At 44.7% G+C, this 10,116-nt stretch overlaps 1 long non-coding RNA gene across 2 annotated transcripts; it reads right to left on the bottom strand.

Annotated features, from left to right (window-relative positions):
• Positions 1 to 1,039: 1,039 nt before the first annotated feature.
• On the bottom strand, positions 1,040 to 2,241 carry LOC121651785. Of its 2 annotated transcripts, none has more exons than XR_006012483.1 (4): positions 2,007 to 2,241; positions 1,632 to 1,675; positions 1,410 to 1,504; positions 1,040 to 1,316 (listed from the first exon to the last, which is right to left on the bottom strand). It is a non-coding gene; the product is annotated as an uncharacterized LOC121651785 (long non-coding RNA). The 2 variants fall into 2 exon arrangements; XR_006012489.1 differs by lacking the exon at positions 2,007 to 2,241 and adding an exon at positions 1,773 to 1,799.
• Positions 2,242 to 10,116: the final 7,875 nt, after the last annotated feature.

The following is a 10,116-nucleotide window of genomic DNA, read 5'->3' as shown; positions in this document are numbered from 1 at the left end:
CATCGGGAATACACCTGACACCAGATCCGTTTCCAAATATACATAATGGACTGGATGGGGAGCATAGCCCATTTCCACACCCCTCAGGATCACACTATAACCGGCATACGACTTCTCCGAAAAGGGATCCAGAATAAGGGTCTAAGAGGCACCTGTGTCCCGCAGGATACAGACCTGTTCTCTTTCAGTGGGAGGGTCAGTCACCGACACCGTAACAGTCATAGCAAAAGGCTGAAAACAGGGATCCAAATCACAGCTTACTGCTTTTGTTTTTCCCAGCTTACACACAAAGCCCACTTCCTTTTCAGGACGGGAGGACAATTCTTCGGCCTCAGTTTCAAGCACTGAGCGACCAAGTGCCCCGGCTTACGACAGTAGAAACAAATGCTTTCTTCCAGGTTTTTGTTTCTTACTCGTTTTGAGGCTTCGAATACGGCTGATTTAACAGCCGGCTGAAATACCGCTCTATGAGTGAGAACGTATTCATATGCAATTACTGCAGCTTCCGATGGAGACGTTACTCGTTGCTCATTTAAATGCACAACAAGGTTTTCAGGGGAGCTGCTTTTTAAACTTCTCTAACAACATCAATTCTCTTAAAGCTTCAAGAGAAATTACACCGCAAGAAGCACACCAATGGTCAAATAAATTGCTTTTCTCTCTTGCAAATTCAACATAGGTGTGGCATTGTTCTTTTCAGAAATTCCTAAATTTTTGTCTCTAAGCCTCCGGCACTAATTCATAAGCTTTTAGGACGGTGGCCTTCACAACATCATACCGTTGACCAGGGCTGGACTGGGACAAAAAATCGGCCCGGGCATATTGAGCCCAGACCAGCCCACCAGGTATTGATGGAAAAACAATTAAGCCTAATAAATTTAAAACCACACCATTCTCTCGGACAGTTATTCTACTTAGTAGAAACAAAAAGGCTGCTTGATCTAAACAAGATATAATGGCATAGCCAAAATTAAGACAAGGGAATAATGGAACATGTTCACTGATGAATATTATTATTAATAAATGAGAGATTTAGCAATATTTTTAGAGATTATTTATTCCACACAAACAGCAGAGTAGCAAAGAATATTTCCTCCAACATGGAACCCTTCAAAAAGTGATAGGAGACAGACAGAAAAAGGTGAGAAAGAATAACACTTGATGGACTTACTCAGGTGATCACAGTACTGGTCTATGTACTCCAGAGAAATAGTTGAATAATCAGTTCCATGCAGTACTTACAGTACTTGGAGAGAACCAAAAGGATGCATGGTGTACTCAATCTCCTGAACAAATGAACAACATATTCTTGGATCCTAAAAAGTATGACAAAATATGACACAGTAGAGCAAAAATTAGATAGATATTACTAAAAGTGAGTACTGTTTTCATAAACAGTATGTACCCACCATATTAATAAACCATATTAATAAAGTCAGCATTGACATCCAGCAGCAGCAAAACTCAGGTCAGCAGCACATAATATTTCCTCAAACATGGAACCCTTTAAATAGTGAAAGAAACCAGGGAAAGAAAGATGAGAAAGAATAAGACTTGATGGACTTACTCAGGTGATCACAGTACTGCTTTTTAGAAAATTAGTTGAATCACCAATTCTATGCAGTACTTACTTTGAGGAAACCACAGCAGGCTTCCAAAAATGAGTGACAGCATCCTATAAAACAGTGACAGGTTAAGGCTGGAGAAACAACCAATGTTTATACAGTATATGTTTATGCAATGGCAGTAAAGTTTAATCTAATATCTGATACCTTATAATGAGTGTTTTGATCATTTTTTTTTCCCTCATCAAGCTACAAAAGCAACTTTCTCAACAGCTCACTCTTCTCAGCTACCCGATCAATGACCATGTCGGAGTCCAATGACATGAGAATGTCCTTTTCAGTGGCCATGAGCATAAACATCTGTAGCCTGTTCGCGGACAGGCTGCTTCTGAGTCTGCTTTTAATAAATTTGAGTGTTGAGAATGTTCTTTCACAGGCTACCTGAGTCAGAGAGAGGGTCAGCAGGTACTTGTATGCAAGCCCAAGGAGACGATAAACATCTGAGAGCATGTTGAACCGTCTGAGAAGTTGATAGCAGCACAGTGGGCAATTTTTGCACGAATCACAGCTTTTGGTCACAATCTCACTTTCTTGTTCCCATTCTGCAGATCCATCCTCTGCTGTTCTGGTCTTGTACTCATCCACATGAGATGCCTTAAGCCTGTCCCACTGTCCAGCAAAAATTTTCAGTTCTGACTGGAGGTTATTTACAGTTGCCCTGCTATCAAATTTGAGGAGACATGTGCTGAGGTTTTGAAGTGCATTACTAGGGAGAGAAGCAGTTCTGACCTGATCAAACTTTCTGGGATCTAGCCATGCCAAATCAGCAAGGAGAGAACCATGTGTGACAAATCTTCTGTGGATTGCCTCAATGGCTGTGTCCAGAATGGTATTGTGCACTTTCACCTCATATGCTTTGTCAGCATTCATGGGTACCTCATCATCAGCCATCTCTCCAGCCCTGCTTTTTCTCTTCTTTGCTCTCTTCTCGGGTAGTGCAGCTTCCACTTCCATCTCAGTATTGTCTTCTCTCTCCTCCAGTTGCTCATTTGTCCATTTCACAAATGTGTCTGCAGCTGTCTTCACAATTGTGAAATTCCGAGAGATGCTTTTGAGGCTCTCTTGTGTGGCAGTCACCATACGATGGGCTGAGAGGATGTCCATTCCCATCGACTGGAGGTACTTGGACAGTGGGGTTGTTTGCTCAAACACTCGAAGGAAAATCTGTGCTGTTAAAACAGTTTCATATTTCAAGAGACACTCCTTATAGCCCCGTGCTTTGGCACGAACAGCTGGTTTTTCTTTTTCCCGTTTTTCAATGGCCTCCAGTGTAAGCACTGCATCAATGAAGAGGCCATTTTCCGGTTTTCCAAAATGTCCAAAGATTTTTTGGAGAGCATCATGCTTGGACCACCACCTAGTCTCACCTATTGGACTCAGACGTCTGTGTCTCCTCTCTTCTGGGGTTTGTTTCTCCCACAGATTAATCCTCTGATAGGACTCTTTGATGAACACAGCGATGTCATTAACCAGACTGAAAAGTGTTCCACTTTCAATGACACTTTGTGTCGTGTCAGCAAGCACAAGATTAAGTACATGTGCATAGCACCACACATGCACATGAGTTGGAGCCTGCGAGGTCATCAGTGCTGAAAAGCCTTTATATTGGCCCTGCATATTTGATGCCCCATCTGTTGCATTACCGATGCACATGGTTTTGTCCACATTCAGATGCTGCAAAACTCCTGAGAGCAAGTTCACAAAGTTCTGCCCTGTTGCAGCTTCGCACCTCACTATAGCAACAAGCCTCTCTTGCACAGCCTCAGTGACATACCTGAGGATAACTGAACACTGATCATAGCCTGTTATGTCCTGAGTTGTGTCTAACTGAACAGAAAACATTCCAGCTTTCTGTACGTCACTGGCAATTCTCTCTTGGATGAGGTGCCCGAGTGTGTCAATCACCGAGTCAACGGTTGTTTTGGAGAGTAGGGTGATGAGAGACCCTCTACCTCTTGATCCACTGGACTGATGCAACTTCCTGCTTTTTTCAATACAGTCATTTAGATGTTCTCTAAGGCACACATCATACTTGCCTAATAACACAATCAGTTCCAAAAAGTTACCATGGTCAATGCTATCGTCATCCAAGGTGTATGCGGCCTCATTCTCCACCTGCCTATAGCTTAGCCCCCTCTTCCCAAGTACTTTTACCACATTCACTACTCGATCCAAAACTTGGCGTCTCTTTTTGACTTGTTCCCTATGAGCTGACATCTGATTACCAGAGAACAAGCTGCTGATGTTGCTTTTTGAGCTCCTTAAGAAAAAAGCTTCAACACATGTCTGGTGTGCAGCGCTCTTTTCATGCTCCTCTGTGCGCACATGTACATGTCGCCAATCACTCATGCCTGTAATAAATGTGCTGGTATCAGTCCGCTTTGCGAATGCCAGACACACAAAGCAGAACAATAAATGGCGTTCTTTGCAATAAGTGAGCCACTTCCTGCTGGTGCCATCTTTACAGGTGAACACCCTCATCAAAACTGCACTGCTGGTATCCTGCTGTGGGTGGTGATCTAAGAATGCCTGTAACATAGCAGGCTCAGGCCGAGCAAAGTAGTCTATGCCTTGGCTCTGTCTCTGCTCTTCAGTCTCTCTCTCCTGCTCCTCTGTCTCTCTCTCCTGCTCCTCAGTCTCTCTCTCCTCCTCAGTCTCTCTCTCCTGCTCCTCTGTCTCTCTCTCCTGCTCCTCTGTCTCTCTCTCCTGCTCCTCTGTCTCTCTCACACACAGCTCAACTGGTGATGGTGAATCAACCTGGTGTAACATATAAATATTGACATAATTTGTTAAGATTATGGTATTCTGTTGCCAGATAACTAAGTCACAAAAACCTGCATTAAATAATCAGTAATATTATGGCCAAGTTATTATTTGATGAAAAACTACATAAACCAAGTAAAGAAATTATGCAATGACTGATGCTATTATCTCTTGTTAAATCTACATGATCCTCATATCATGATTACAATCTCAAGGCCACATTTTACCAGATAAATTAAGGCCTTCTAAAATATTTCATTAAAAAAAACATTTTAAATTGAACAGAAACATACAAGTGTGATAATGAATGGCGTTGTTAGTAATTAAAAAAGATTAAAACACAGCATATCAAGAATAAAGACAAATACTTTAAAATAGTAACTTTAAACCCAAAGCGACTTTCATGTTTTTTGCAACTTTACATCTCCTGGCAATGTTAATTTAATTCAATTCAAATTGTATCTGCCAGTGCAGAGAAAGTATGATGAATATATCCTCATCATTTACTAGGTCAACATTTTTGCTCTGTTGAGCTTTATCTTTCTTAGTAAATTTTCTAAAAAGTGTGTGTTTATATGCCAATAAGTAAAACACTGAAATATTTATCTATTTAAGACTATACCTAGCTACCTAATGGATAAAATTACTAAAGCATTAAAATCACAATAAGTATAGCATCGACCAAAAAACTGCACACCGGTAGAAAAGCCCACTAGCTAGCATGTAGAATTAGCTTTAGCCTGCTTGTAACTAGTAGCTCAAGAGTAAGCGAGCACAAAGAAAATATGCCAAACACCAAATAAACTTTATCTAAACTGACCAGGTACAGTTTATTTCTTACCTGAAGTGCAGTTTTCTCTCCACTTGCACGGCCAGTCGCCGGCGTCGCGGGTCTCCCGTCCTGCCCTCCCTTCCCCTCATCCACCTGCCGGCCACTTCCACCATCATCGCCTGGGACTGCTTTGGATCTAGATGCTGAAGACGGAACTCCTCGCCGGCCACCAGCAAACATTTCTGTAATCTTAGTACATTTGGCAGCATCTGCCTGAAGCGCTTGTCTCTTTTTCTCCCGAATTTTTTCTGCCCCTCCTTTCCGTTTTTTGGCGTTCTCCATCTTGTGAACCTCTCTTCGTGACCGTGTATGATTGATTGACTGCAGCGGCCCAAATGGGTGGGCGGCCCTCGGCTGTGATTGGTCCAGCCCAGAATCAATCATGGCTAATGGGCTGATGATCGATCTATTAGTTTTGTGCACCAATACTAATAACATTAGTAAGATGTGTAGGAACTCTTCCCCACTTCCAAAAAAAATGAAATAAAATAAAATAAAATAATAAAAAAAAAAAAATAATCCGCCGGCCAGGCCCATAATCACCATCGGCCCACCGGGATAGTGCCCGGTATGCCCTATGGCCAGTCCAGCCCTGCCGTTGACTATCCAACAGTGGAAGAGCGGCAACCACCTCCTGAGCTTTTCCAGAAAGCTTACACTGTACAAGGAGATCCCAAACGTCTGGGGACCAGTGCAGTGCTAAAGCGATGTGTTCAAAGGCTGAGAAATAGCAGTCAACATCAGACTCCCTAAAGTGAGGCACAAACTGAATGCATTTCGCTATATCAAAAAGACCAGAGGGAGAGGTAGCAAACTGGGCTCCATCCGAGGTACCAGCGCTGTGCCCTGCAGGACAACCTGCTTGAGCTTCCAGCTCTAAACGGTGCAAACGCACAGCCTTATCAGCCTCGATTTCTATTTTCAGAATATCGAGCTGCAGCTGTCATTGCTGGGCCTTTTCTTGGGCCTCCAGGTGCAGCCGGGCTAATTTCACCTTCACCCGGGCATCTACCGGGGAGCTACCTGAGCCACTGTCCAGGAGGAGCGGTTCAAACCGCAGAAGAGTAAAGGGAGTTTCAGGCCCGTCATCTCCCACAGAACCCTCCTCGGAGACATCTGACCCAGACGTATTCTCTTGCTCAGTTTTGGGGAGCCCCGCCTCCACGGGCGGAGTCGTCACTCCAGCCTGTGCAGCCTGAACACCTGCTGCTTCCAGCACCTGCCTTTCCACCAGACCAGCCACCACGAATGCCCTCATATCCTTTTTGTTTAATTGTCTCGACAAAGGAATCTCATAAAAGTCCGCTATTACAGCCAAATCATCCTTCCGGCAGGCATTGACCTGTTCTAACGAAGGGTTCTCCTTGAACCTCTCCAGATCAAAGCGAGCCATTTTCTCACCAGCCTTACCCCTTGTACAATGCTCTCACAGGTGTACAGGCCTGGGGCCGTAACAGGGAGTCCCCGAAATGAGTGCTCTCCAACACCCACTCCAAGGACTCCAAAAAGGGTGGGTACTCTGAACTGATATTTAGTGCATAAGCACAAACAACAGTCAGGACCCATCCCCCTACCCGAAGGTGGAGGGAGGCTACCCTTTCGTCCACTGGGGTAAATCCGAACGTACAGGCCCCAAGTCGGGGCGCAATGAGCATGCCCACACCTGCTCAGCACCTCTCACCGGGAGCAACTCCAGAATGGAAGAGGGTCCAGCCCCTCTCAAGGACAGTGGTTCCAGAGCCCAAGCCATGCGTCGAGGTGAGTCCAACTATATCTAGCCAGAACCATTCAACCTCGCGCACCAGCTCAGGCTCCTTCCCCGTCAGAGAGGTGACATTCTACGTCCCTAGAGCTAGCTTCTGCAGCCGAGGATCAGACCGCCAGGGTCCCCGCCTCTGGCAGCCGCCCAGCTCACACTGCACCCGACCCCTATAGCCCCTCCTGCAGGTGGTGAGCCCATGGGAGGGGAGGCCCACATCACCTTTTCGGGCTGAGCCCAACCGGGCCCCATGGGCAATGGCCCGGCCATCAAGAGCTCGCCTCTGTGCCCCACCTCCAGGCCTAGCTCTAGAGGGGGGCCCCGGTGACCCACGTCTGGGCAAGGGAAACCTTGGTCCATGCTTTCTCCTCATCATAGGGGTGATTTGAGCTGCACTTCGTCTGGTCCCTCCCCTAGACACCTGTTTGCCATGGGTGACCCTACCAGGGGATTGAGCCACCGACAACATAGCCGTTAGGATTGTCAGAACGCACAAACATCTCCACCACGATAAGGTGGCGGCTCAGTGAGGAGTAAATAAAATACTCATACCGGATAACAGATATTTTATGGCCAGTTAATGTACTTCATATGTGTTCTGCATATTTAATTAGGATCCGTGTTTATAATCAGGGTTTTCCAGGATTGGGACGACTTGTGGAAAGGTGTTCAGTTCTTTGTTTGTCGGACTTTTATTCATGATTTATTTTTTCTAATTTCTTTCAAAATTTCAAAGAAGGAGCCTGACTTTGTCACAAGTGTTAGATCATCACGTCATGTGATTTGTACAAAATAATTAGTATAAAATCTTTTTTCTAATCCATTATCAGTCAGGCTCTAGTTAAGTAGTTAAAATCCTGCTGAAGCTCATATGGCCTCTGAGCTGCCTGCAGATGGAACCAGGTTTTATTAAAAACCAGTTCTATTGTGTGAATTAACCAGGTTTTCATCTGCAGGTGTCAAACACACGACTGAGAAACCTGAGATGTTCCAGAGCAACGTGATGAAGCTTAACAGAAGATTTCAATAAACCAAACAAGCTGGATTTCACCTCCAGAGATCTTTGATTTGTTCTTGTTGCTTCTTTCTGTCAAATGTGGCTCTAACATGCCTCTAAAACACACCTGCAACACATTTACCCCAAAACAAAGAACCTGAGGAGTAAAATCCTGAAACATTAGCATGTTCTTCAACATGATGACGATTGTCCTTCAGAAATCAGACAACAGCAGCTTTTAACAGCAGTAGAGACGTAATGATGGAGTTGGTGTGGTTCAGCAAACTGACAGGAAACTCTGAACCCACCAAGTACTTCTTTTTCTCTTTTTTTTTTTTTTTTTTTTTTTGTTTGTTTTTTTTAACAACCTGTCCTGTCCAGCAACATAGCAAGCAAAATGATAATCTGGTTGCTGTATCGTGCTGAACAAATTTGCTCTGCCAAGGGGAGGCCTATGGGTAAGGCTCCTCTTGATAATCTGATTCATTTATTTGTTTATTTACTTTGAATCACGGAATCTATGTAATCTTGCTGGACCTGACCGGAGGGGATAGAAAAAGATGGAAAATAGCAAAAAGGAAAGAAGAAAGGAGACAAAAAGATCACGGACAGAATGAAACGACCCTTCAATCCACACCATCACCAGACAGCAAACTGTTACACCTGTACATGAACACACCAGAAAATTTCCTACAACTTTTACAAAAAACAAAAACAAACACACAAAAAAACCCAAAAAAACAAAAACAAACAGAGCTGCTAGTCATTAAGAGTTTTTAAATAATAACCAAATCAAAAAGACATATCATGAAAGTAGCACAACAGCGACCAGATACGAACTCACAGGAAAAATAAAAAGAAGAATTATCTCTTCGTATATAAGCCCACTGGACAACTCAGTGACTGTGTCAGCATGCATAGGCTGAGGCATAATGAGTGATCAGTGATGAAGAGTGGTGAGTGAGATCATGCAAATGCGACCACGCCTCCATGGAAGTCAGAGGCAGACCAGGGCAGCCCAGAGACCCGGGCCTCAGAGCACTAACCCAAGCTATCCCACCATGAAGATGACTCCAGCCCCACCCAAAGGGCGGCAGAGGAGAGCCCCAGCCAGAGCCCCCCACGGTCTTGGGGCACAGGTCCCAGTGGGCCAAGATCAGCAGCCGCTGGCCCCACCAGGGACCGGCTACCCAGGGCAGCCCAAGCGAAGGGCCCAGCACCCCAGGAGCCCAGAGGCGGCCCCCGCACCATACCTAGGAGGACCAGGCCCCCCCAGACAACCACCCCGCGTAGGCCAGCACACACCCCGATGTTCCAGCCACACACCCCGGGAACCAGGGCGCCATCAACCCCCACCCACCCACCTACTCCAATCTGCACCCCATATAACCCCACACTCACACCCTCCCCTGTGCCGTACCCACAAGCACTCACTATCACACATAACCCACCCACCCCGTGGGGGACACCCTAGTCCAAGTTTGTCTATAAACATCTCCCTCAAGAATGACCGTTGCGCCTTCTCCACATCTTTAGGCAGTCCATAGACTTGAATGTTACACATCCTGGAATAACTTTCTGGACGCGCCGTTTCATTCCTTCGTCATTCTCCTTATGAAGCAAATCATTTGATTTTTACAGTGTTGTCATCCAATTGTCAATTTCTCCTAATGCATTGTCAACATCTCCAATATTACTACTGCACGCAGATATATCCTGCTTTAAAGCATTTAGTTGCAGTGTCTATTACTTATCTTATTTCTTCCCTAATTATAGCACTAATCACAGCCATTATATCATGTTTTTTGGTCTTGTTTACCTGCCATGTCTGCTGTAATCACCTGTTGATCATCAGCTTTACTCTGCTATGATGAAGCTTTTTTGGTTGCATTCTTTGTTCTTGACTTGTTTATTGGCATAACACAATCAAAAATCAGACTATGCAGAAGCCCAGTTTGACTTAAAAATGATTGACTTAATATTTACAAATTGGCTTTAGTTCTTTGATTTTACCCACACATAGTTTGGCGTACCCTCTTAGTGTGTTCAGCTCCTTCATGTTACGGTGTGTCAGGCAGAAATGCTTTCTGAACCCCAAGTTGCAAACACTGAGCATCCAAGAACAGCAGAGAATGGTAGT

Source organism: Melanotaenia boesemani, chromosome 2 (genome assembly GCF_017639745.1).
Source record: "Melanotaenia boesemani isolate fMelBoe1 chromosome 2, fMelBoe1.pri, whole genome shotgun sequence".
NCBI lineage: Eukaryota > Metazoa > Chordata > Actinopteri > Atheriniformes > Melanotaeniidae > Melanotaenia > Melanotaenia boesemani.
Note: the sequence above shows the minus strand (reverse complement) of the source record. Positions and strands in the feature narration are given on the sequence as shown.